Raw genomic sequence first — 23,461 nt, 5'->3', positions numbered from 1 at the left:
AACGGTGGAAACATATAAACAATTATGTTTTATATGGCAGTGAGTGGTGACTGTTTATACTGTACTTGTCTCTTCTGTAATTGTAATTTTTAATCAAGATGTAAATGTAATGCCATATTTCAGACTGAACACACAGTGCTTCAACAGCAGTAAAACAAGTATGGACGAATCAACAAAATAGTACAGAGCTGTGAACCGTACAAACAAGGACCTCCAGTATTATTTAAGACCACTAAGGAATACTATGCCCAGTGGCAAGAAATGTCGTCTCTAGAAAGCAAACCATAGAAAAAGTATATTGGCTTGAGTAGAGTTTTGTTCTTAGTTTTATATTCTTTTCGGTTTATTGTTTTGTTTTGTGGTAATAATTTGGTGTCTGCCTAAATCAACAGTTCCTAGTAAGCATAAAAAATACACCAAATGTTGCCAAAAAAACCAAAATTCACAAGGCAAAAAAGTAAATATCTGTATGAAAAAAATATGCATGCTTAAACAAAAGACAAATTGCAAATGCACACAAAACACAGGCAAAGAAACCTTGACAGAGCAAAGAGGTGAAGTTAAAACAGCAACAAAAATGGACAAGTTATTTTTTGTCAAATTATTTTATAGGAAAAACAACCACTATGATGTTATAAGCACTTACACATAAGGAAAGCACTAGATCATTTGGAGGGTAAAGGACTAATGAATTCTAAAACTGGTTAGGACGTAAACCTGCAACACAGGGGACATTGAGGAGTGAAGATGGGAACTGCTGTTCTAAAATTTAAAAGAGAAAACAAGCATAAAAATAAAACAACACATTAAAAAAATTAAAGATGTTTAAAACACATAAAACACACTCATACATTACCGGTGTACCAGAAAGAACATCCCACCACCACCACCACCACTTTGCCCCCTTCCCCAGAAAAATAAAAATATTTAATAACTGAGAAAGCTGCAAAGATTTTTTTGTTACTGAAAACACATTCAGCACACGTTTGTTGCTTTAAATACTATTGCCGTAAATTCAGTGTCACGATTTGACTGAAGCCATAAAAAATACACAGACATTTAAATTATTTTCTTTTTTTATTGCATATACTGTTACAGGTTTGAAATAAGTTGTTCCAATCTTCAATCCTGGGGGTCTGCTGTGGTAGCAGATATTTTTAATATCCAGTTTCATAATCAGTGAATTTGTTTCCCTCGGATTGATATAATTGTTAAAGTAAATTGTCTTTTATTTTTCTTATTTTATTCTACATTCAAAAAAAGCACAGTAGAGTGAAATTTTCATTTAAAATAATTTACAAGTATTTGTATTTTTATATAGCACGTCTGTTTATCTTTTCCTGCTAGTTCTACGTTTCTGCTCCCTTAACTGCATCCAAATAATGATAATTAACAACAAGCAAAGTAGACATGAGGGCAGTTGACATTGAATGTGGAAAGGTTGCAGCTCCTTCAGTGTCAGACCCATTAGCAGACTCATTAGTAAACAGCAGCTTAAAGAAGTAGAACACCTGAAGTTCTGAAATCCCCAAAGAATGAAACTCTATCTTTGGATCATCAAGGACAATTACTGTACACATACTGCTGCAAGAGTTTGTTATTTTGTGATCACGTCCTTGCAGTGCACCAGGACCTCACCTTGAAAGTGTACTTTACCTTTTCTGGATAATCAATATGTAGTGTGTAGATAAGGCTAAACGGGAGTTCAAAATGCATTGGGCAGTTCACCCAGCTTTTCAAGTACACATTGCTTCCATAACACAGTGGCTGTTACCATTTTGATTGTAGTTGACTATAGCAATATCATCTTTATTGACAATGATGTTGCCAACTTTTGTTAATTTGGTTTTCCTCTGTTTCTGTATCCTGAAATAAAAAGAGAAACCTATGAGACAGAAACTCTATGCTATGACATTTGCCCCAACATGCCTACTAAAAAACTGTTGTTTTCTGTTAATTTAGCGATCATCAGCACTTGAAGTGGAAATCATTGATCAAATGGGTTGAATTTTTCGTATTAGTTACATTTTCCAGATTGAAGAGTAATTTACTGTATATAAAGGTAACTTTGTGAAAGTTTTACACTGGAATTAAAATGCTTTACTTATAAGACAACAGATGTGTTAAGCAATGATAAAGACTGTTTTAGGACAGCTCATTTTCACACAAAATTTAAAAAAAAGCAAAAGATCAATTATACGATAAGTCTTAAAGAGAGGGTTGGGCTTCTTTTTTTAAAATAAGGAAAGATTTAAAGAGTCTACGCTTCCAATATATAAGAACAGCTGCAGTTGGGAAGTCGTTAAAAAAGAACATGAAAGGAATTTGTACTTTACAATTCTGCAGTTTTGCCAGTAGAATTAAAAGACCATCAATATGAACCTGATCTGATTGAACATAACAATGGCTGATCTTGTACTGCCAGGGCACACTGAGGACAGAGTGCAGATTCTGGGACTGTGCTGATATGTTGACAGAGAGTGATGAATGGTTAGTTAGTAATTTTAGACTACCTAGAGCCATTCTGGAGCATTTATGCTCTACTATAGATCCTGTTCTGAAAAGAACAAAAGCAAGTAGCTGTGCCATACCTGTACATCTGCAAGTCCTTTTGGCTACAGGAGCATCTAAGCGGGAGATTGCAGCCATCTATTAGCTGCACACTGCATGGAGTACTTAACGGCATATTAACACTAATGCGGGATTATATCCAGTTCTCATATGGTGGGGAAAGGCAAGTGAAAATCAGCAGAGGGTTTTTACGAGCTGGCCAACCTACCCAGGGTCATTGGTACAATAGACTCTGCACACTTGTACATATCTGAGCTCCATCCAGTGAAGGTTTTGCTATATATGAATAGAAAACACTTCCATTCTATCAAAGTGCAGCTTATTAGTGATGCAGAGTGTACGGTGCTCTACATTGTTGCCCGATGGTCCAGCAGTATGCACAACAGTTTCATTCTGCAGCACAATTCAGTTGACACGTGTCTGGAGCAAGGAGCCATACAAGATGGCTGGCTTCTCAGTAAAAGTAAAAGTTTCTCCTATAGATTAAATTGTATTTATTTGAGAGGTATACATAGGCTAACTGTTTATATACATAGGGGACAGGGCAAACCCATTGAAGACATGACTTATGACAACCAACAGATGCCACAAAAATGTGCTTATAACAATGCACATGCAACAGCAAGGAAATGGAATTTTGAAGGCATGATGGCTGTGCTTGGATACAAAGGATGGGACTCTTTTATATTCACCTGAAAGGGTGTGCAATTTAATATTAGCCAACTATGTTTTACAAAACATAACAATGAAGGAGGAATGCCCACTGCCTAATATAACTAATGAACCTGACCTACAGCCAATGTTTGAAGAGCCAGCTGATGAAAACCCCAGTGCAGCAGCAGTTATGACATGTCACCAAATAATACAACGACCCTGAGGTAAAGATGTCTTATTGCACTAAAAATGCTGAAAGGACACATTAATCAAGTATTCAGTAAATTAATTAGCATTTGGCTCCATTTTGTAACACTTTGCATAATTCACTCAAACTATTGCTTATTTTATTCAGACTGGTTTGTACGTCTTTCAGAAGAGAGTACATTCCTTCAGCTGATTGGTTAAGTTGCTTTTGATTCGCGATAATGTCTTCTGTGAGAACTGGACCGCTTTTCTGCCTGCTTCTCTGACATGCAGGTTCCTGATCATGTGGAGTGTTAGGCGTCTCACATTAAGTCTCTGCATGGCAAGCAGAATCCCCCATTCATCTTAATAATAAATAAAATATTGAATGAATGTTTCAGCTCATCATTATTACAGAATGAAGCAAGTCACATACAATTCACATTGATGACCGTTCCATAGTTGGAGACATGTTGCTGTCTCCTTCGAGAATAATACCAATTAACAGACGCCTCTCCAATAATGGATGCAATGCGCTCATCTGAAACAGAGAGTTGTGGAGGGCCAGGACACCCTCCCATCGTGGAGTTACTTTTTGGGTGAGCAGGTATGTGTTTCTTTGTATCTAATTTCAAATCAAACCATTTCTGTTTTATTTGTTGAACAGCTTTACAGACAACACTGAATTAACCGCATTCATCACCTCTTTCCAAGCAATTCTTTTGCCTGACCACCAAGTAGTAACACCACTACTCATGCTAGAGAATATTACTCTTCTTTTGATAACTTCTGTTAAAAGTCCCTTGATCCCAGCTTAAGTTTTTTTTTTCCTTTCTTTTTTGCTTTTGACATTTTTGCAGGTCCTGGGCACGTGTGACAGCACAGCTTTATATAGTAAGGTCTGGGGTTTTGATGGGTGTGGATTATGGTAATGGGCTCACAATTTACGATTGATTGGTATTTAGGAACCTACGCAGTGTATTAATAAATCATCTGGGTTTTACTGATGGTTTGTGAATGTGACATAAAACTTCAATAAAATCGCTTTTTACCCACAACTTTGTTTGTTAATTTTCATGAATGAGACCCATTACTTCTCAGTAATGTAGATGTTTACTTACACTATCCCTAACATGGGGGTTGTCTCAATCTACTAGAACTAGCTGTACACAGGACTTCTACATCCATAATATAAGAATGGACAATGGACGGAGTGGACCCTGTATCCACCTGCATCCAAATGGTGCCATCTTTCACCTTTACGCCTGGTGCAGCTGCATTGTTCTTATGTGTGACTGGATGTTTCCGGTGAGGAGGGCTTCTGTTCTCTTTCTCCAATGTAGAACCCTCACCCTCATCTGAGTTCACCTCTGTTATCACATGTTTTTATTTGAAAACAGCAGTGTCAGATCGTCAGGAGCATGAACGTGACTGAGAGAATAAAACTGAAAAAAAAAAAAAACGCTAAACATTACAAGTACCATAAATTTACATCGGCTGTTACAGACTCAAATCAAATGTATGTTTATATAGTATGTATAGTAGTAACAATAAGAGCAGCTCACTACCCAAAATGTAAATTCTGGGAAGCGGCCAGACTCAAACCCACGACCTCTTGATTTTGAGTCAGCAATTCTTACTGTTGTACCACCCAAGCAGTCGTGTCAGTGTCGTACCCTAACCCAATTTCTTTTTCTTTGGTTATATTTTAAATAAAAGCGCACTTGTTTTGTTATACAGGTAGCTTTTGTGAAAGTGTTTATTTGATATTGGGACTTCAGTCTTCACACATACACTTCATGTCAAAAATTTGTTGTTAGTACTATAACATGAAAAAAGTATTTTGCCGTAAAATAACCACTGTCCCCCAAATGCATGTGTTTACTCAATATTTTGAAGCTGTGAACGTTTCAAATATGCTGCTGCTGGAGAATGTGAATTTCCCATTGGGATTAATAAAGTATCTATCTATCTATCTATCTATCTATCTATCTATCTATCTATCTATCTATCTATCTATCTATCTATCTATCTATCTATCTATCTAAATATGCAGTATTGTCAAATTACAGAGACTATTCAGACCCTCGATTTCAAATATTTCAACAGTAGTTGTTTTAAAAGCCTCATAACATGTAATATAATAATTAATAGTTATTGATTATAATTAAGACAGCAACAATTGAAAAAATAATGAAATCTTGTTAGAGTGTGTTAAAAGCCCCCTCATTTATAAAGAACACTAACAAGCCAATGCATTGCAAAGCAGGTGAAATGCTTCGTGTAATGAACTCAAAATTGCAATCTTCAGAGGAACCTCATAGTAAAGGCTTTGGCCCTTTTTACATTTTGCACATTCTAGGGTGGCCAAGAAGAGCCTTAGTGCTTATAGGTGGTAGACTGATAATAGCTGGCATTTTGTTGCTGTATCCGACAGGGGCACATGTTCTCTGGAATTGTTCTTTTTTAGAATTGCAGCTCATATCCTTTCCTTGTGACTACAGTGGAGTTATTAAGACAAGAGAAGACTGGTAACTAAAGAAAAATATATTTAACTTGCTTTAAAATGCAGCTTTCACTCTTAATACACATTGCAGTGTAAATATTTTTATACATACAGTATATATAGTTGAAGAGAAGCCACTGGAACAATACTATTACCTTAGAGTTCTTCAGTGGGGTCTTTCAGAATTGCATGCCAAATTTTCGGTGGCGTATGTTGACATAGAGCCAACATCATGTTTGTGCTAATGGGGCTTCTGGCTTCAAGACACACTGACAATCTTTTATACCTGCACTTTCCACTGACCAATACCAGTGCTCTGTATGGATTAAGTACTAATTTGGCATATGAAATCAGCTATTTGCAGATTCTTCTAACCAGTGTTATATCTGGAGTAGTCTCCTTTACCTCATTCTTTCTTCTTTTGTCAGATTAGAACAGTGCATCTGTTCTAACCACTAACCATCATTTATAGTCATTAGTTTGCCACTACCTGAACATATTTTTCTGCTTTCTTTAGTTTGAAAATGTATGCTAAGCACAAGTATTTTAAACTAAAAACATCTTCACAAATTCTGATATCACAGTTATTTTTCAACTCTGGTTACAGTTGCCAATGTGACTAAAATGTTTCTGAAATTTTCAGTATTATGCACAATCTTTAATAAACAAAAAAAATCTATGTGACGTCGGATTTCATGGTTCACCATTCTACTAATGGTCCAAAGCAATGGACCAAGTGGAGGTAATGCTCTATGCAAGAGTGTCTGAGTCTCATTTGTAACAGAAATAAAGGTTTATATTAGTTACACTCTATGATCAAATATTTTTCTCCCATAAAAGCACAATGTTTCTTCTAAGAACTTTGCTGAAGCAATTCAGCAATTCCCCTCAGTTCCTTCAAAATCATCCATGAAGATTCATTCTCAGGTATAAAACAAAGTCCACTTGTCATGCAACCTAAGGTTCACTTTGAAAAGCTGGTTTTAGTAATTTTCTGGTGCTTGTTTACATTGAGGACTTACATGGAAAATAACTGGTATCTTTACTCAGAGCATGAAGAGTACAATATTCTTTACATGTCATCTCTTTGAGATGAACAAACAACTCTGCTTAGACTATTCCTTGAAACATATCATTAAGAATATCTGGTAGAAACCCAAATGATTGGATGAAAGAACAAGAGGCATTTACTAAGAATGTGTGTTTTTCACACCATTTAATCACTGCATGCCATTATTGTCTTTTGTTCTGACAAGCTCTTCTACCAGATAGTTGTGCTGTTTTATTGTTTTTATAAGAAATGGATGCTATACTTGTTCAATAGGTTCTGTGTACTAGCTAAGCAAAACCTACTCCTCTCTATAAAAAGTATTTTTTAAAGCCAGCATGTATGCGAACTGCAAGATTGTTAGGGCAAATATAAAACACAATTCCTCTCAACTGTTAGCCATGCACTTTGCTAAACATACTTTTCTTTCCTAGTGTTTATATGCTTAATTATTGGTGAGTGACTTTGTCATAACCAAATATTATCATCTGGGTGCTCTTGCCAAAGAGTAAAACTTGGTCAGTAAATTAAGAATAACTCGGTATAAGCATATCTTAATTTATGTTCCCAATGGATTACAAATTTTACAGTGCAAAGTGGTACATTTTTTCTGACTGGGAATATGAAACAAAGACCATAGTAGAGAAACAGAGCAAGAAGGTCAATAGCTAGAGGTTCATGTAACCAGACCCACATCATCAGATGTAAATCATAGTCATAACAAATAGAATGCATAACCAGAGAGCTTTTTTAACAAACAATAATAATGCCAGGTTTGTTAATTGAATCCACAGACTGGGACAACCAGGAAATGCAAAAAGCTGGTCCTTTATAACAGGAAATTACACAATTACTAATTGAGGGATTTGTAACCCTAATTCTGGAGTGCCATAGCAGCTGCTGACTTTCTTTGAAACTTAATGACATTAAAAGCAGTTACTGAATGATGAATGTTGAAGCAGTGAAGGTCAGTCAGTCATTTTCTTACCTGATTAATCTAGACCAGGGTCATGAAGGGCTAGAGCTTATCCCTATTAGAACAGGGGGCGAGGCAGGAACAAAACCCGGACGGGGCACCAGTCCATGACAAGCCAAATGCAGATACACCCACCACATACTAGGGCCAATTTAGTATTGCCAATCCACCTAACCTGCATGTCTTTGGACAGTGAGAGGAAACCAGACCATTTGGAGGAAACCCACGCAGACACAGGGAGAACATACAAAATCCACACAGGGAGGACCTGGTACACAAGCCCTGGTCTCCTTACTGCAAGGCAGCAGCACTACCTCTGCGTCACCCAGCAGTAAAGGGGCTGCAATAAAAATGATTCATTTTATTATTAACATATGAACTTAACTAAATGTTGTATTTGTTTTTAAAACAGTTAAATCTATTAGCAGAAACAGGATCAGCCTTGCCCTTCTGTTTCTTATAGTAAGGGCAATCAATGCTGTTAATTGGACTTCTCAGTCTACAGTCTTTATGTGCAGCCATTTATTCAACACATTTTAAATGCACTTTACAGTAGCTTACTTGTTCAGATTATGAGTTCTTAATTGATTTTTTTTTTTAGTCAACAACTAATTAACAAGCAGTTAAGTAGCTTTTGTTAAGGGTTACCTCTACTACAATTCTGAGTGTTTTAATGGTTTTAATAATAAGTTTACAAAAAAATTAAATAACAACATTAATAAAATGATACGTTCTGATCAACTCTGGCCTACGGAATATTTCATTGATTTTATCAGGAAAGTAAAACATTCAGTGCTAGGAATCTATGATGTGGCAGAATCAAAAGTAAACCAAGCAATCTGATTAAATGACATCCACTTAAAGCAAAAACTATAATTAAACTATCAAGAAACATCGCCCTGCATTGTGGAATTCCAGGATCTTGGCGATCTACTCAAGATTAATTGAAAGGAATTTTTCACCTTTTTACCAGCTATTAACAATGGGTAAGCAATACAGTTAAACTGCATAGATTTAAGATGGATATCTATCCTGGGATTGCAAAAGAAAACTAGTCATTAATAAGTATTTGTGTTAACTATAAAAAGTTAATAGCTATCACATAAAGCAAGTGTTCAATTAGTGTTTACTTATTATGTCATGTTCAATCAACACACAGTAAGAGTGCAATAAAGTAAATATTATGAAACTATAATAAAGTGATTTTAAAAAGAGTACAAATCAAAAGGAAATTGTAAAATAGATTACTGTGATTTAGAGAGGAGGCTTGCTCACAGGGAAAACAATAAAACAGTGATTAAAATGTGTTTCAAATTATCATCATTCTTTCTTTAGATTGTTAGTTACAAATCAACACATTTGGTTATTTGGATAATTACATCACTTATTTGGAGTTAAAAAAACTTTTCTGAGTGATTTAAAAATGGAAACCTGATCACAAAATATTTATTACAGATGAAAATATCAAACATTGATGTACCTATTCTAAATTTATTCATTAAATTGTTCACTTTCTTGAGCCAATTCAGGGGTATAGGACTAAGAAAATTGAAATAAATCATGACTAATAAAATGCAATAAAGCATAAAATATTTTTCAAATTCATAGCCTGTATATTTTACTTTAACACTAGAATTACCAAAGCCTATGAAAAAACTCGTAATCCCAGCCCACCTTAAATCCATTCGCACCTTTCCATCAGCATCTTTTGTGTTGTAAATGTGTTGATCAACACAAGCAGCAAGCAGCCTGTTATCCCATCTCACCACCAACCACTACAACACAATTCACAAAGAAGGTTCTCAGTGCTAAGTGTTTATCTTGGAGTGAAGTGCTGGAGTTGTAGAGGGTAAATAATATATTGTCATTTGGAATACATACACTTCATGTGTGTTCCATGTCTACAAAAATCTATGTAAACACATAGTTAAAACAGAAACGTTTTTCATGTTTTAGTAATAATTGACAAAATGTAGACATGAAGTGTATAATGTGTGAAGCCTGAAGTCCATAAATCAAATATACACTTTCACAAAAGGTACAAGTATAACAAAACAAATGTGCTTTTATTCAACAATATAACTGCAGAAAAAGAACTCACTTTAGGGTGCGACATTGACACACACCTAGTACAACTGTTTTGGTGGCACAGTGGTAAGAACTGCTGACTTGTAATCAAGACGTTCGATACTAGACGCCTCCATTTTGAGTAGTGAGCTGCTGTTATTCTTACTATTATAGAATAAAAAACATACATTTGATTTGAGTATGTAACAGCTGGTGTAAATTTATGGTACTTGTAAAAGTTAGCTTTTTTTTCAATTCAGTTTTATTCTCTCAGTCACATTCACCATCCTGCTGATCTGACACTGTTTGTTTTCAAATAAAGACTTGCTATAACAGAGGTGAACTCAGATGAGGATGAGGGTTCTACATTGGAGAAAGAGAACAGAAGACCTCCCCGCAAGAAACGTCCACTCACACATAAGAACAACGCAGCTGCACTAGGCGTAAAGGCAAAAGGTGGCACCATTTGGATGCTGCAACACATTTCCTTAAAGAAAAAGCAGTGCTTACAAAACTCACCAAGGTATTGTGCAAAGTCCTGTTTGTTATTATGTTTTGTGATGGTATTACCTGAAAACACTTATATGTTACTTATATAAAAGCCAGATCGAATTCTATTTACCTTGATTTATTTACATATCTTCCTACAGCGTAAAGTCACAAGTAGATTACAGAGCGTCCTGTGTTTGATTGACACGGACATGCTCATAAAGTACATGTGTACTGAAGTGATTTTAGCTGCAGGTGAAATCTGTTTTAAAAATGTTTAAATGTTAACCTTTCCACCTGACTTAGTAATTGTCTTAACTCACTTTTTAAGGTCTTCAGATGCAAACAGCAAACAATACCATCTGATAGAGGTCCGAATTACAATAACACTAAGATCCTCCTACTGTGGTGTCTCTACTAATAGACTGCCTCATATGTTTTCAAGAAATACAACAGTTCCTAAAAATAATTTCACTTAAAAATTTTGTTTATTAAATATTTTCTTGCTTGTAAACTAAGGTGAATTTAATGACATTATCTAAGTGCAATGCCAGATCTCTGTTAGTTATTGAAATTTAGTTTAGAGTAACTGCCACATCATACCTTTAGTAAATTCTGCACTGGATGGCTTTACCTTCTTCCATAAATCATGGAATATTATCCAAGCCCCTATTTTCTACAATGAACTGGTAGCCTGTCCAGAGGTTATCTCTGTCTTGTACCAAATTCTTGCTGAGATAGGCTCCAGTTTCCCTGTGACTGGTGATAAGCTGGTTTGGAAAGGAATGGCTGGATGCGTGGGTGGTTTAGGAAAAACATACTTTTGAGAATTTTTTTGTATCTACAGATTGTAGTAGGATTTTTTATTGTCACAAAGAGAGACAGTATTTTTTTTTTTTTATGAAAAGGACAAGGAGAGACCCCAAGTAAAAATACTAACTAAGGTCAAAACTGAGAGTCAATGAAGCCAAAAAGAGAACAAAAATCAAACACCCAGGGACAAATCAAATGATTAAATATTCAGGAAATCAAAAACAAAGGCCTTGAAAGTTGCAAAAAAGATAAGTTTGTTATCCACAAATTCAGATACAAAATGGCCATTGAGACAACCTTTAACCTCTCACCAAAGAACCCCTAAAAGTTGCGAACCTATAGGACACACCCATTGTAACCGGAATCCGCATCATGACAACAGAATCCACAAAATGACAGCGCCTAAGGAAAAGCAACATAGAGTTGTGCAAAATACTAATAAATGATGAGTTTCTAAAAAATACATGATGCAGGCTTTCAAGGCAACTCAGGCTCCTTCTTCAGCCAAGTTGTAAACAAAAGATGTTTGATTACATCTTGCCTGAAGAAGGGGCCTGAGTTACCTCGAAAGATTGCATATTGTAATCTTTTTAGTTAGCCAATAAAAAGTGTCATTTTGCTTGACTTCTCATTACATCCATAATGGCTAACATGGTACAACACCCTAGTACTAAAAAAATACATTAAATTTGAAATCTAAAATCAGAATCAGAATCCTCTGAAGAGACATATACCAAATTTTGCCAAATGGTAAAAGGTCTCTCTCGCTCACACAAAGTCATATGTTAACTCCCATATTACACGAAGCAAAACTGGTGGGCTCATATTACCACTTAATTACATTCGATCTTTTCCTGCCTTTGCCAATAATTTCAGTTTATGCCCCAAATAATGGGACATCTAGATTACAAAACTGCAACAAATGAATGTAATCAGCTGACACTTGACTGATGGATGTTGTGAGAAACTCTGAACTTTAATCAGCTGATCTATGGCTATAAATCGTAATTGCCATTCTTGACATATTTTAGCAGAATGTTAATGAAGTGCTAAGTTAAGGATCTTAGAACACCATCCATAGAGGTAATTAAGTCAGTACATGTTGGGCAGTAATGCATTTTGTAGTGTGATAACATCTTCTGGATTTATACGAAAAAAGAAAGACAAATAAACCATGACCAATTGATGCTTAGTTATGTCTGCCATGGGATTGATTTACGGTTCAGATGTACAGCAAAATCCAAGTCAGTATTTTGTGGGAGTAGACAGAAGGAATATAAAGTTTGATTGCCCAGACAGAAAACGTAAAGAGCAATAAAAATTATTGTTTTGTTTCTTGTCCAGATAAGAATGGCCAACAAAAAAGGAAATGATAGAGATGTTTAAAAAGGCTGGGGGACAATATCAAACCCTACTGGATATCATTGTATGGACGCAAAAGTATTGCATATGATCTCATTATCCATCCATCCATTTTCCAACCCGCTGAATCCGAACACAGGGTCACGGGGGTCTGCTGGAGCCAATCCCAGCCAACACAGGGCACAAGGCAGGAACCAATCCTGGGCAGGGTGCCAACCCACCGCAGGACACACACAAACACACCCACACACCAAGCACACACTAGGGCCAATTCAGAATCGCCAATCCACCTAACCTGCATGTCTTTGGACTGTGGGAGGAAACCGGAGCGCCCGGAGGAAACCCACGCAGACACGGGGAGAACATGCAAACTCCACGCAGGGAGGACCCGGGAAGTGAACCCGGGTCCCCAGGTCTCCCAACTGCGAGGCAGCAGCGCTACCCACTGCGCCACCGTGCCGCCTGATCTCATTATAGTGAAGGGTATTTTATTTTTTAAAAAAACATTGTAGCTTCTGGTTTTTCTAATTTACTTTTTACTATTTCTTGCCTTTTTAAGTTTAGATAAGTATTATTTTTTAATTATATTATTACAATCATAGTGAATAATTCACTGTCAAAAAAAACAGTCCTTACAGCAGTGGATGCCAGTCTCATTAGTGTAAATGAGCCTCTTTTGGCCTTCTGAACAGCATTTGTCTGGGCAAGGCTTTACAGCTACAAACCTCCAAGTAAAAAAATATTGATCCTAGTAGTGGGTCACAAATTAGTGGAAATATTGTGAATATGTTTAAATACAAAATGTGCACACAAAAGGAAACTGGAAATGCATATTTTTGTTTTAAAAGGTAATGTCTCTTTGTATGGACTTGCATGTGACCTGTGTGTAATATGTGGACCACCTACACCTTTAATAGTATTGCCCAGAGTGCTGTGCAGTTGATGTCACAATAAACAGTCCAGCAGACTGATGTATTTCATTGTTATTCATTCATTATTAATCTTACCTAGCTTTAATTTTTTTTTCTTTTCTTGAAACTATTTCTTTGACATTTTGTAAATCACTTTGAACTACATCCTGTGATATGAAGATGTGCTATTGAAATAAATGTTGTTGCTTTCTGGAAATCCTCTTAATGACTTGTCTTACTACAGGGACACTTGTTAGGGGAAATTCAAATTCCTCAAAATTAAATTGCTAATAACAGCACAACAAGACGATGCCCTCACGGCCTACAATCATAATCCATTACAAAAAAACAGACTTTAAAAAAAGAGAGTGCGATATAAATTGTTGAATGGCTTATAACAATGAATGTGCTCAAATTGTTACTTTGTGTATTGTAGTTGTATGCTATTTTCTGGAGTATACTTAGCACTTTATAGAAGACGTTATATTCATAACTGGCAGCCAAATGTCTAGTCTTCAAAAAATGGATGGATGAATAGACATAATATTTTTTTCACATTATAAATTTCACTTCTAACTACTTCTTAATTTTACAGATTTATTTATCTAAATGTCCTTATTTTAGAATATGCAACTTAAAAATCCCCATGTGCCTTTTCAGATAAAACTTATATTATGCAACAAAATAAAAATTAATCAGATTTTCACAGTAGTAATTACCATTAATTTAGTTATCTAAGATAAATTTACAACTTAATTAACATCAAATTTTTGCTAGACATTATTTTACACTGTAGTGGTGCTATGTTGTAATAAATTAATCATAATTCTTTATGAATTTGATAGCAAGCAGTACTGTACCAAGATTTCAGTACAGTAATCTTTTATGTAAATAAAAAATTGATTATCTCCATAAAGACATTTGAGAAACCTTTGTAATTAATTAAGATTGAATTATTCAGTGAATCTACATATATTTGCTTCATTTTTCTGTTTTACACTAAACTCTAATTTAATTGTCAGCTGTTCAGACATTATAAAAAAACAAGCCTTAGTCATGCAGCATGTAATATACTGTAGAAATTATCCATGGGGAGCCTAAGCCTACCCTGGCAGCTTAGGAAGCAAGGAACGAAAACAAAAGGTAAGTAGTCAATTATGACGACTTCCAAGGAAAATGATTTGATTAAAATTAAATATCCATTTATATCTATAATGAAATATGTTAACGTCACGTTAGCTACAGTATATCTTCCAGCAATGTGAATACTGTCTAAATACTTTTTAAATGTAAATCTTATGTAAACGTTAGAAGTAAGTTGAAGGGTGTTTGTAAGTTAAATCCTCACATCTAAATTAATACAACTCAGAAAAATTAATAAGCAATTACAGTTTTAAATGAATAAAATTGTTTCAGTTTACTTTGGATTTTTAGGAGGCAACGATGGGATGCCAGTTCACAACAGAGCATGCTCATGCCTGTGTCCACTTAGTAGGTGATTTAGTAGCTGATTTAGGGTAAAACACCCTAAACTTGAGATGTTGGAGAAAAACAACCCTGGACTTGATGCCAAATCCTTACAGGGTACATGCCTACACACCAAATCATTTCAGAGTAGCCAATTAAATGGAACATGGCCACCTTTTGAAGGCAGGAAGAAACCAGCCCTTAATAGGAACCTAACCTACTGATTATCATTTTTATTGAAGACATAATTCTATGTACTTTAGTGCTTTATAGGTCAAAAATGTAATATTTAAAACATGTCGGGTTAGACAAAAAGAAAAGGATAAGTGGGCAACTTAAAAGTGATAAAAATATATTATTATGAATTTAAAATAAAAAACAGTATAATAATTTAAGTTTTATCAATGATAAAAGCGGACAAGGGCATACTAATAAGGAAATGATATATACAGTAAGTGTTGTAAGTTTGTCTTTTTTTATGTATATAGTAGGAAATACATGGATCTTGGCTCCTTAAATAAAGATGATTCAGATAGAGCAAGTTGAACTTTTACATTTAAGAATGACACTGTTTAGTTTTCACCATGAAAAAATACAGCTTCATGGTGTTCAAATTGGTGGTGTAACCTTTCAAGACAAGTTAATTTGTCAGCATGTGTTTCTCTCTTATTCCCTTTCTTGTTTCTGCAGATGTCCATGCTCTTTTTTTCCTTCTTCCTATTAAGGAGCTCTTTGTCACGATCAATGATGAACAAACACAGTACTTACACTGGGTTATGAATTTGGAAGATGTACAGTATACAGTATATCCTTGGGGATTATCAGTATATACACTTGCAAGGACTGAACTTTTATTACAATAAACTTTTCTGCCCACCAGTAAGTCTCTCATGAGATGGTTTCACTTTTCTTTCTGCCATGTCACTTTGTCAATCACTTTAGTTTTCTGAGGTTGCCACAACCTCAAATTTATTTACATAGCATCAGGTCATGAGCTTATGATTAAGAGCAAGGTTGTAGCCCAAGAATTTTGTGAGTACCAGCAAGTTGCCACTCCATATGAATTTGATGGTCAGCAGATGCCTCAGCTGTCGTTCTCCTTTTTCTTTCCATGTAATCAGATTCTGTAATTCTCCTCATGCTTAGGAGAGCTTACTGCTCTTCTTTTTATTTCTGCCTTGTCACATCTATTATGGTGTTCTTTGTCATGTCATCGGCCTCTGGGATTGGCTTGACACTCAGCAGATGTTACTGGTTTTCTTTCTGCCCTGTCACTTTGTTTGCCAGTCACTTTGCCATAAGAAACACATGAGTACAGGTCAGTTTCCCAAGTGTGCTGCCACCTCAGATTTTTCGCAGTACCAGTAAGTATTGGTTTATAAGCTTTTTAATCAGGACCAATATCAAGGTTGCAGCCCCAGTAGTTCACGAGTATGCATATGGCACATGGACAGACTTTAGCATTTTTTATATACAGATCTGTAGCTTTTTTACTCTGTCTACACTGCCCTTTTTTGTCTTAGTTTTTCTTGTGTTATTATCAATGTGCAATGTTGCCGCTTAATTTCATGTATGTATATAAATATATATGTGTGTGTGTGTGTTGGTGTGTGTGTGTGTGTGTAGCGTTCACACTCCTGCATAACATCCTCCCCCTCCTTTATTTTACTTTGGTTTTCTACTGGATATTTTATTTAACCATATGGTAAACTTACAGTAAATATGTCATACTGAATTTGTCTAAAATAAGATATTTTGACTTTAACATCTTTATTTCTATTTAATTTAATACATTTGTTTATTTTTTTTTAATTGTTTATGCTTTATTTTTTTCATTATTAGAGTTGTTCTTCAATTACCTTACTGCTCACTGTTATTTAAAATATATTATTTTTATTCATGATTTACCTAACATATCTTTGTTACATTTAAGTTTCCTACTAATTCTTTTCTTTTTTATCCTTCTTATTATAAGTAGGTTATAGTCTTACCTAGAGACAGGTGAAATATTCATCTTCTGTAGAATAAATAATTATCACTGCTGAAACACTCTTCGTGATAATGCAATAATGAGTTATGCTTTACACATGCACAACACAAGATTATACTGTTACAAATAGCGTTATTTATAATAACAGATAACAACCATAAGTCATGCATGCAGTGTTCTTTTACTAATCACAAGGTGCAAACTACCAAAGACAAGTGCTTTTCTCTTCAAATAAGGCTCTTTAAAGTTCCTTTATATCTATTACTCACTTTTCTATGCTCTGTTGATCAACTCGAAGGATACCTCAGGGTATTGAAAGCGTGCTGCTCCATTCATTGTTACTGTAGGATAGTTAGATAAATGCAGACATGATTCTATTTTCCTGAAAAAGCTTTCCCACTAGGGCATATGAACACCTTTTTTGTTCTGACAGCTCCTTTGAAGAAATCCTGAAAGAAAATAATTCTCTGTCATCCTCATGCAATCAATGATTCCTCAGTTCTTGTGGAGTAGATTTTGCATAATATGAACATATTTTGGAGAGTTTTATTTTTCCTTGTCCAATTTCTGCTTACCAAACAGGGTGTCAGGAGGAATATTGTTAAAATACACCATTTTAAATTTGCCAGTAGTATGCCTACTCTTCTGACCTGAATTAAGGAATGTGTTAAGATTGGATTAATATTCAAGAATATCATAAGTAAAATATTCTATGTTTTGACATATGAAAAATAAATAATAAAAGATGTTCATTTTAAATGGTGTTACTTTTTAATTCTTGATTAGACAAGGCCATACAGTGATTTTAACTAAAGTGTATCCAAGTCCATAATTTTATTTTTCTTGATAATGAGGACCGAAACAAAAAATACCCACAATGATCTATACTTTATGGTTATATGGAAAAAATAAAGGCATTCATTTGAAAGTATTATATTCAAAACAAATGTTTTTATATGAGCATTTCTATTTAATTATTTGTCGTAACATAACTATAACTATAAGGTATTGTGCCTACCTCTTCAACAAGTGCACAAAGCCCTTTCCTTTAATGTTAAATCCAAAGGTATTCATTGTAAAATATGAATATTTGACTTCTGTAATGAAGCAATCAGAATGAGGAGTTTTTTCATTGATACAGGATACCCTTCTTATATTGTGGACATGTCCCTGAGTTAAGCCAGGAGTAGACTTCATAACAGGCACTCTAAGAGTAACCACAATAATTGAAACCAACATCATGCTGGTCCTCTTACTCCACCCCAACTGTCTATCTCCCCCATAGGTTATCAAACAAAAATTCCCAATTATGTGGACTGATCCTTCCACAGAAGCCTTTTTTGTTAACCCTCTCTTGATCTATTTTCAGGACAACCAAAACAACAAAAACTTCTTATTTATAGCTCACTTAAGAGAGAGAGCCTTATTCCTCAACTTTGACACAGTCAATCCTCCTTGCGATCCTTTCTAACATTGGCATCACCATGACTGTCCTCAGGTGGTTTGAGTCCAACCTCTTGGGCAGATCCTATCATGTTTCCTGGTGAGAAGGGATATCAAGAGTACACCAGGCAGGCATGGGGAGGATACCTCAAGGATCGGTGCTGGGTTTTCTCCTCTTCTCTCTAAACACCTCCTCACTAGGCCCGATCATCATGTCTCATGGCTTTTCTTATTAGTAATGTGCCAGTGATATACAGCTGTACCTGTCGTTCCCTCCAGAGGAACATGCGGTATCAGCTAGAATCTCTGCATGTCTCACTGATATTGCAACCTGGATGAAGAAACACCATGTCCAGCTGAATCTGGCAAAGACAGACCTACAAGTTATCCCAGCTTGTCCATCTATTCAGCATCCCATCTCTGCTCAGCTTGGCTCATTACACCTAACACCCGCCAAGTCTGTATGCAACATGTGGTGGTGATTGAAGACCAGCTGTCCTTCAAGGACCATGTTGCTACTGTCACTTGGTCTTGCATATTCACTGCAAACAACATCAACAAGATCAGGCCATATCTGGCAGTATGCAGCACAACTGCTGGTCCAGGCTTTGGTCTTGTCACATCTGGACTACTGCAATTTTCTGCTGGCAGGAGTACTGGCAGGTGTCACCATGCCACGGTAGATGACTCAAAATACAGCAGCACATCTGGTTTTCAAGCAGCCAAGGCGGGCACAAGTCACACTTCTTTTCTGATCACCACATTGGCGCCCTGTAGCAGTACGTTGTGACCACCAATTGGTGCCACTGAGCCCCAAACACCGTACACAACTACACAAAAACAGTCCTGGGTGCAAATAAGCTTTTTTTTATTTACAAAAAAATCTTTAGGTTTTTTACTTTTGAAACAGTAGACTACATAAAAAGTAAAAGCTTGTTGTGTACAAAAACTGAAAATGCATAAAGCAAGATTTTCACCTGGTGGAACTTGTTTGTGAACAGAAACAAGAAGAACGCTAAAGCCAATGATCTGTCCTCTCATACCTGTCATTCTTAAAGCACACAATCTCGGAATTTTCACACTTTTCATACTTTACTATTATCCAAATTTGGCCTGCACATGTCATATTACAGTATATCTAATACAGTATACCCATTTAGTTACCATTACTCTATCTCACTCCTAAAATCAACTGGGACAGAGAACAATTTCATGAATCTATGTACAGTACATGTAAGTAATTTTGCAGGCAAGCAATGGTCAAACCAATACATTCCAAAAGAAAACCATTCAATTAATTACAAGGAAGATCCAACATTTTCTGGAATTGTTTAAAAAAACACCCTCCATTATAAAACATATAGCAGTTCTCTTTTAGTCACCTTCAAAATACACTCCTTCAAATGCAATGCATAGCATTTCTCCCAATTATGGAAACATTTCCTGTACTCATCTTTTGTTAACATGTCTAAAGCCTCTTACATTTTTGCCTGGATTTCTTCCATGATAGGATATCTTCTTCCTTTAAGTTCAAATTTTGATTTTGAGAAAAAAAAGGTTATAGGGAGCAAGATCTGGCAAAAACAGGGGAAGAAAAGCGATGACTACACTGACAATATTGTATGTGCAGGTGCATTGTCATTATGCAAAATAGAATTATGTGTGCACCATTACTCTGGAAATTTTTTCCTGATGCTTCCCTGTAGATGTCACAACAGTTCAATGAATTGTCACTGATTAACAGAGCATCCAACAAGAAATATTGTTTACAAACAAGTCTGTAAATGTGAAAAAAACTTGATCATCATCTTTTGAAAATCTGCCACGGTGGCCTCTTATCAACTCAACACATTGCCACTCGGAAGAATGATTAAGCAGACTGTAGGCATACAATACCTAGCAACATATTTAAGAAATACACCCTCCTCCTGTGCTACTAATCATTTCCCGACATTTCTGAGTCCACCCTCGTATACAATCAAACATACATGGGCTATTTTTATGGCTCATCCAACATGGAGACAATTTGATCAAGTTTACTCAGCAGAATGTTAATAGTGGGATTACGCACACCATCATGTACTTTTGTGACTTATTTTGACTCTTAACAGTGAATGGACAAGCAAAGCCACTAATGGAAAAAACATCTGTTTCTTATTCTGTTCTACTTCTTGTAGATTCTCCTGCTGGAAAAAGACAAGGCATTTCAGATACAGTATAATAAAGAATATATACAGTATAATATAGTATATAGTATAATAAAACTTTAATATGCATATGTTTAGTCTTGAAAATTATAGATCATCACAATTACTAAGGCTTGTTTCTAACAAAAAATATATATGAATATTCATATATTAGCTTTAAGGTTAAAACACTTTTCCAGTAGAACCTTGTTTATTGCAATGATTCAGCTCATTTTTTCCTCATTTTGACTTGTTTTTATTGAAACCTTTATAAGTTTAAGTTTCTGTTGTGCCATGTTTTTATGTGGTTTGTAAAAGCACTTCACTATTATGCTATCTAATATATAAATAAAGATTGAGTTGAAAATATATACAGCACTTCAAATATCTATAAAAATTTACAATACACCATACAAACAATTTCAAAAGTAATCTATAAAAATCCTCAAAAACTGTAAAATCTGTTGTCACCAAATATGATACTTTTATGAGCTTGCTTGAAGCTGGTTTAGGTACTTTAATTTTTAAATGATACGCTCACTATAAATCAATAACACTTTCATTTTCTGTGTCTACTTATCCCCTTGCTGGTTTGTGAAAGTTTGGGCTTGGGAGTTTTTAGAACATTATAACAGAATAATCTGGACGAGAATAGGCCATTCTGCCCAACAAAGCTTGCCAGTCCCATCCATTTTCTTTTTCCAAAATTACATAAATCCAAAATAAGTTTAGGTTTGAAGGACCATAAAGACCCACTGTTTACAACATGTGTCTGTGGTTCATTGTTTGAAGAAAAACTTCCTAATGTTTGTGCGAAATTAACCCTTAACACCTTTCCAACGGTGTCCCCCTATATTAAAGAATCCATTGTACTAAATCCCCTTCATAATTTTTAAACACTTCAATCATATCACCTCTTAATCTGCTTTTTCTTAAACTGAAAAGGCTTAGCTCCTCTAATCTTTCCTCATAACTCCTCCTCTGCAGCCCTTGAATCAGCCTAGTCACTCTCCTCTGGAAGTTTTAAGATTAGTAAATTTAGACTCTCTCATTCAGATAATGTTCAATATCAAACATTTAATCCCAAATATTTAAATCTTGGAAAACTCTTTCTTCATTTTACACTTCAAGAAAGCCTTGGGGTCCTGGTGGTGCTGAAAACTGAATTGAGCGTCCTATGATTTACAGCCCTAAAGATAGTGCCCCCTACTGTATTCTTTGTTCATTGATCAGGCATATCTCCAGATAGTGAATACAGACACTTCTTAAGATACAGTTTATTTAAGTATTTGAAGGAATGCCTATATCACACTGACAAAATGAAGTTACATTTTAGCAATAAAAACATAAATATTACCAAATAAAACTGACAGTAATATGAAGTATATAGCTGAGATGTAAAGTTGTGCTGTTTATGAGATACTGCAAATATATACTGTAATTGTTTTAACATACATTTTCAGATGCACACCAACTAGCCTGTTTTAAAGAGATCCACCCAAGGCAAGACATCCTAATTCAAAGTGGGTGATTTGACACAAATTTGCTATCTATCTCTCTCTAACACAGCTTTTTAGCCTCTCTTAGAAAACAGCTTTTACAGCTGTATTTAGAGAGCTGACACATTGCCCTATGAATTTTCTGTCCTTTACACATCAAGGGTTAGCACTGGCAAAATGCCAAGTCACTATTACATAATACCCTCTGCCTTCCTCTTCCCTTGTGTTTGTAAAAATATGGATTGGTTGTTCACATTATTGCTAATGTAACTGACAAGTCCAATGTCTTTCTTTAAAGGTTTTATGCAAACTACATTAAAGATTATATATATATGTGTGTGTGTGTGTGTGCTTTAGTTTCAAGGACAACAAGCATTCTGATAATTAAAAAAGAAGAATCTTCAGAATTACTAATAGATTTCATGAAATGGAAGATGTTTTTATTACTTTCTACAATTGTCTAAATCATGTAATACACTGATGGACCACTCATATGACTTGGTATAATAACCAACGCTGCCTTTTTTGTTTGACTATTTTGTTGTCTGGAAAGCACACATATTAAAAAAAACTCTTCTTCTCACTCTTCTTTCAAACTAGTAATTTTAAAAAGGATGTAGCTGTTTATGTTGACACTTTGTTCTTATCATTTAGGCAGCATGTGGTAGCAAAGAAAAGGCTAATAAAATGTACGACTCTATTGTTAAAACTAGAAAACATCAATCAGAGGAGGTTATTTTCAAACCCTTCAATGAAATTACAAGGCTGCTTTAAGATTAAAAGGAACAAATCTGTTCTTTGCATTTCACAATCATATTACTTTGCTCAATTTTTTTCCTCAGAGCTGTTAAAATTTCTAATTTCCTCACTTATTGCTAAATTTTCACACTGGATGGTGTGAAAGGCACCTGAGTAGACAAATAGCATTGTTTCCAGTTATTTCATTTATCTAATGAACAAGGTTATCCATCACTAGCTTATACTGTGTGGAAAATTAGTTGATTGAAGAGAGCCAGACTTGATTAGAGCCAGCTTTCCTTGAAATAAGCTTCAGTTATTGTGACCCTTACCATCAGAGTCAAGTTGGCAGTACAGGAAAATAAATAATACTAAAAGCAAATCCATGGAGTGTTCGGAAAAAATGTTGTTTCATGTCTATCATTCTGAAAAAGGCTACAAAGACATTTCTAATGCTATGGGACTCTGAAACAGCAGTGAGTCATCCTGTGTGGTCATTCTGTCAAAATTACTCAAAATGTACAGCATAAAATTATCCAGTAAGTCACAAATATC

The sequence above is a fragment of the Erpetoichthys calabaricus genome, chromosome 4 (assembly GCF_900747795.2).
Source record: "Erpetoichthys calabaricus chromosome 4, fErpCal1.3, whole genome shotgun sequence".
NCBI classification, from domain to species: Eukaryota; Metazoa; Chordata; class Cladistia; order Polypteriformes; family Polypteridae; genus Erpetoichthys; species Erpetoichthys calabaricus.
The sequence above is the reverse complement of the archived record's forward strand: the minus strand, read 5'-3'. Positions refer to the sequence as shown.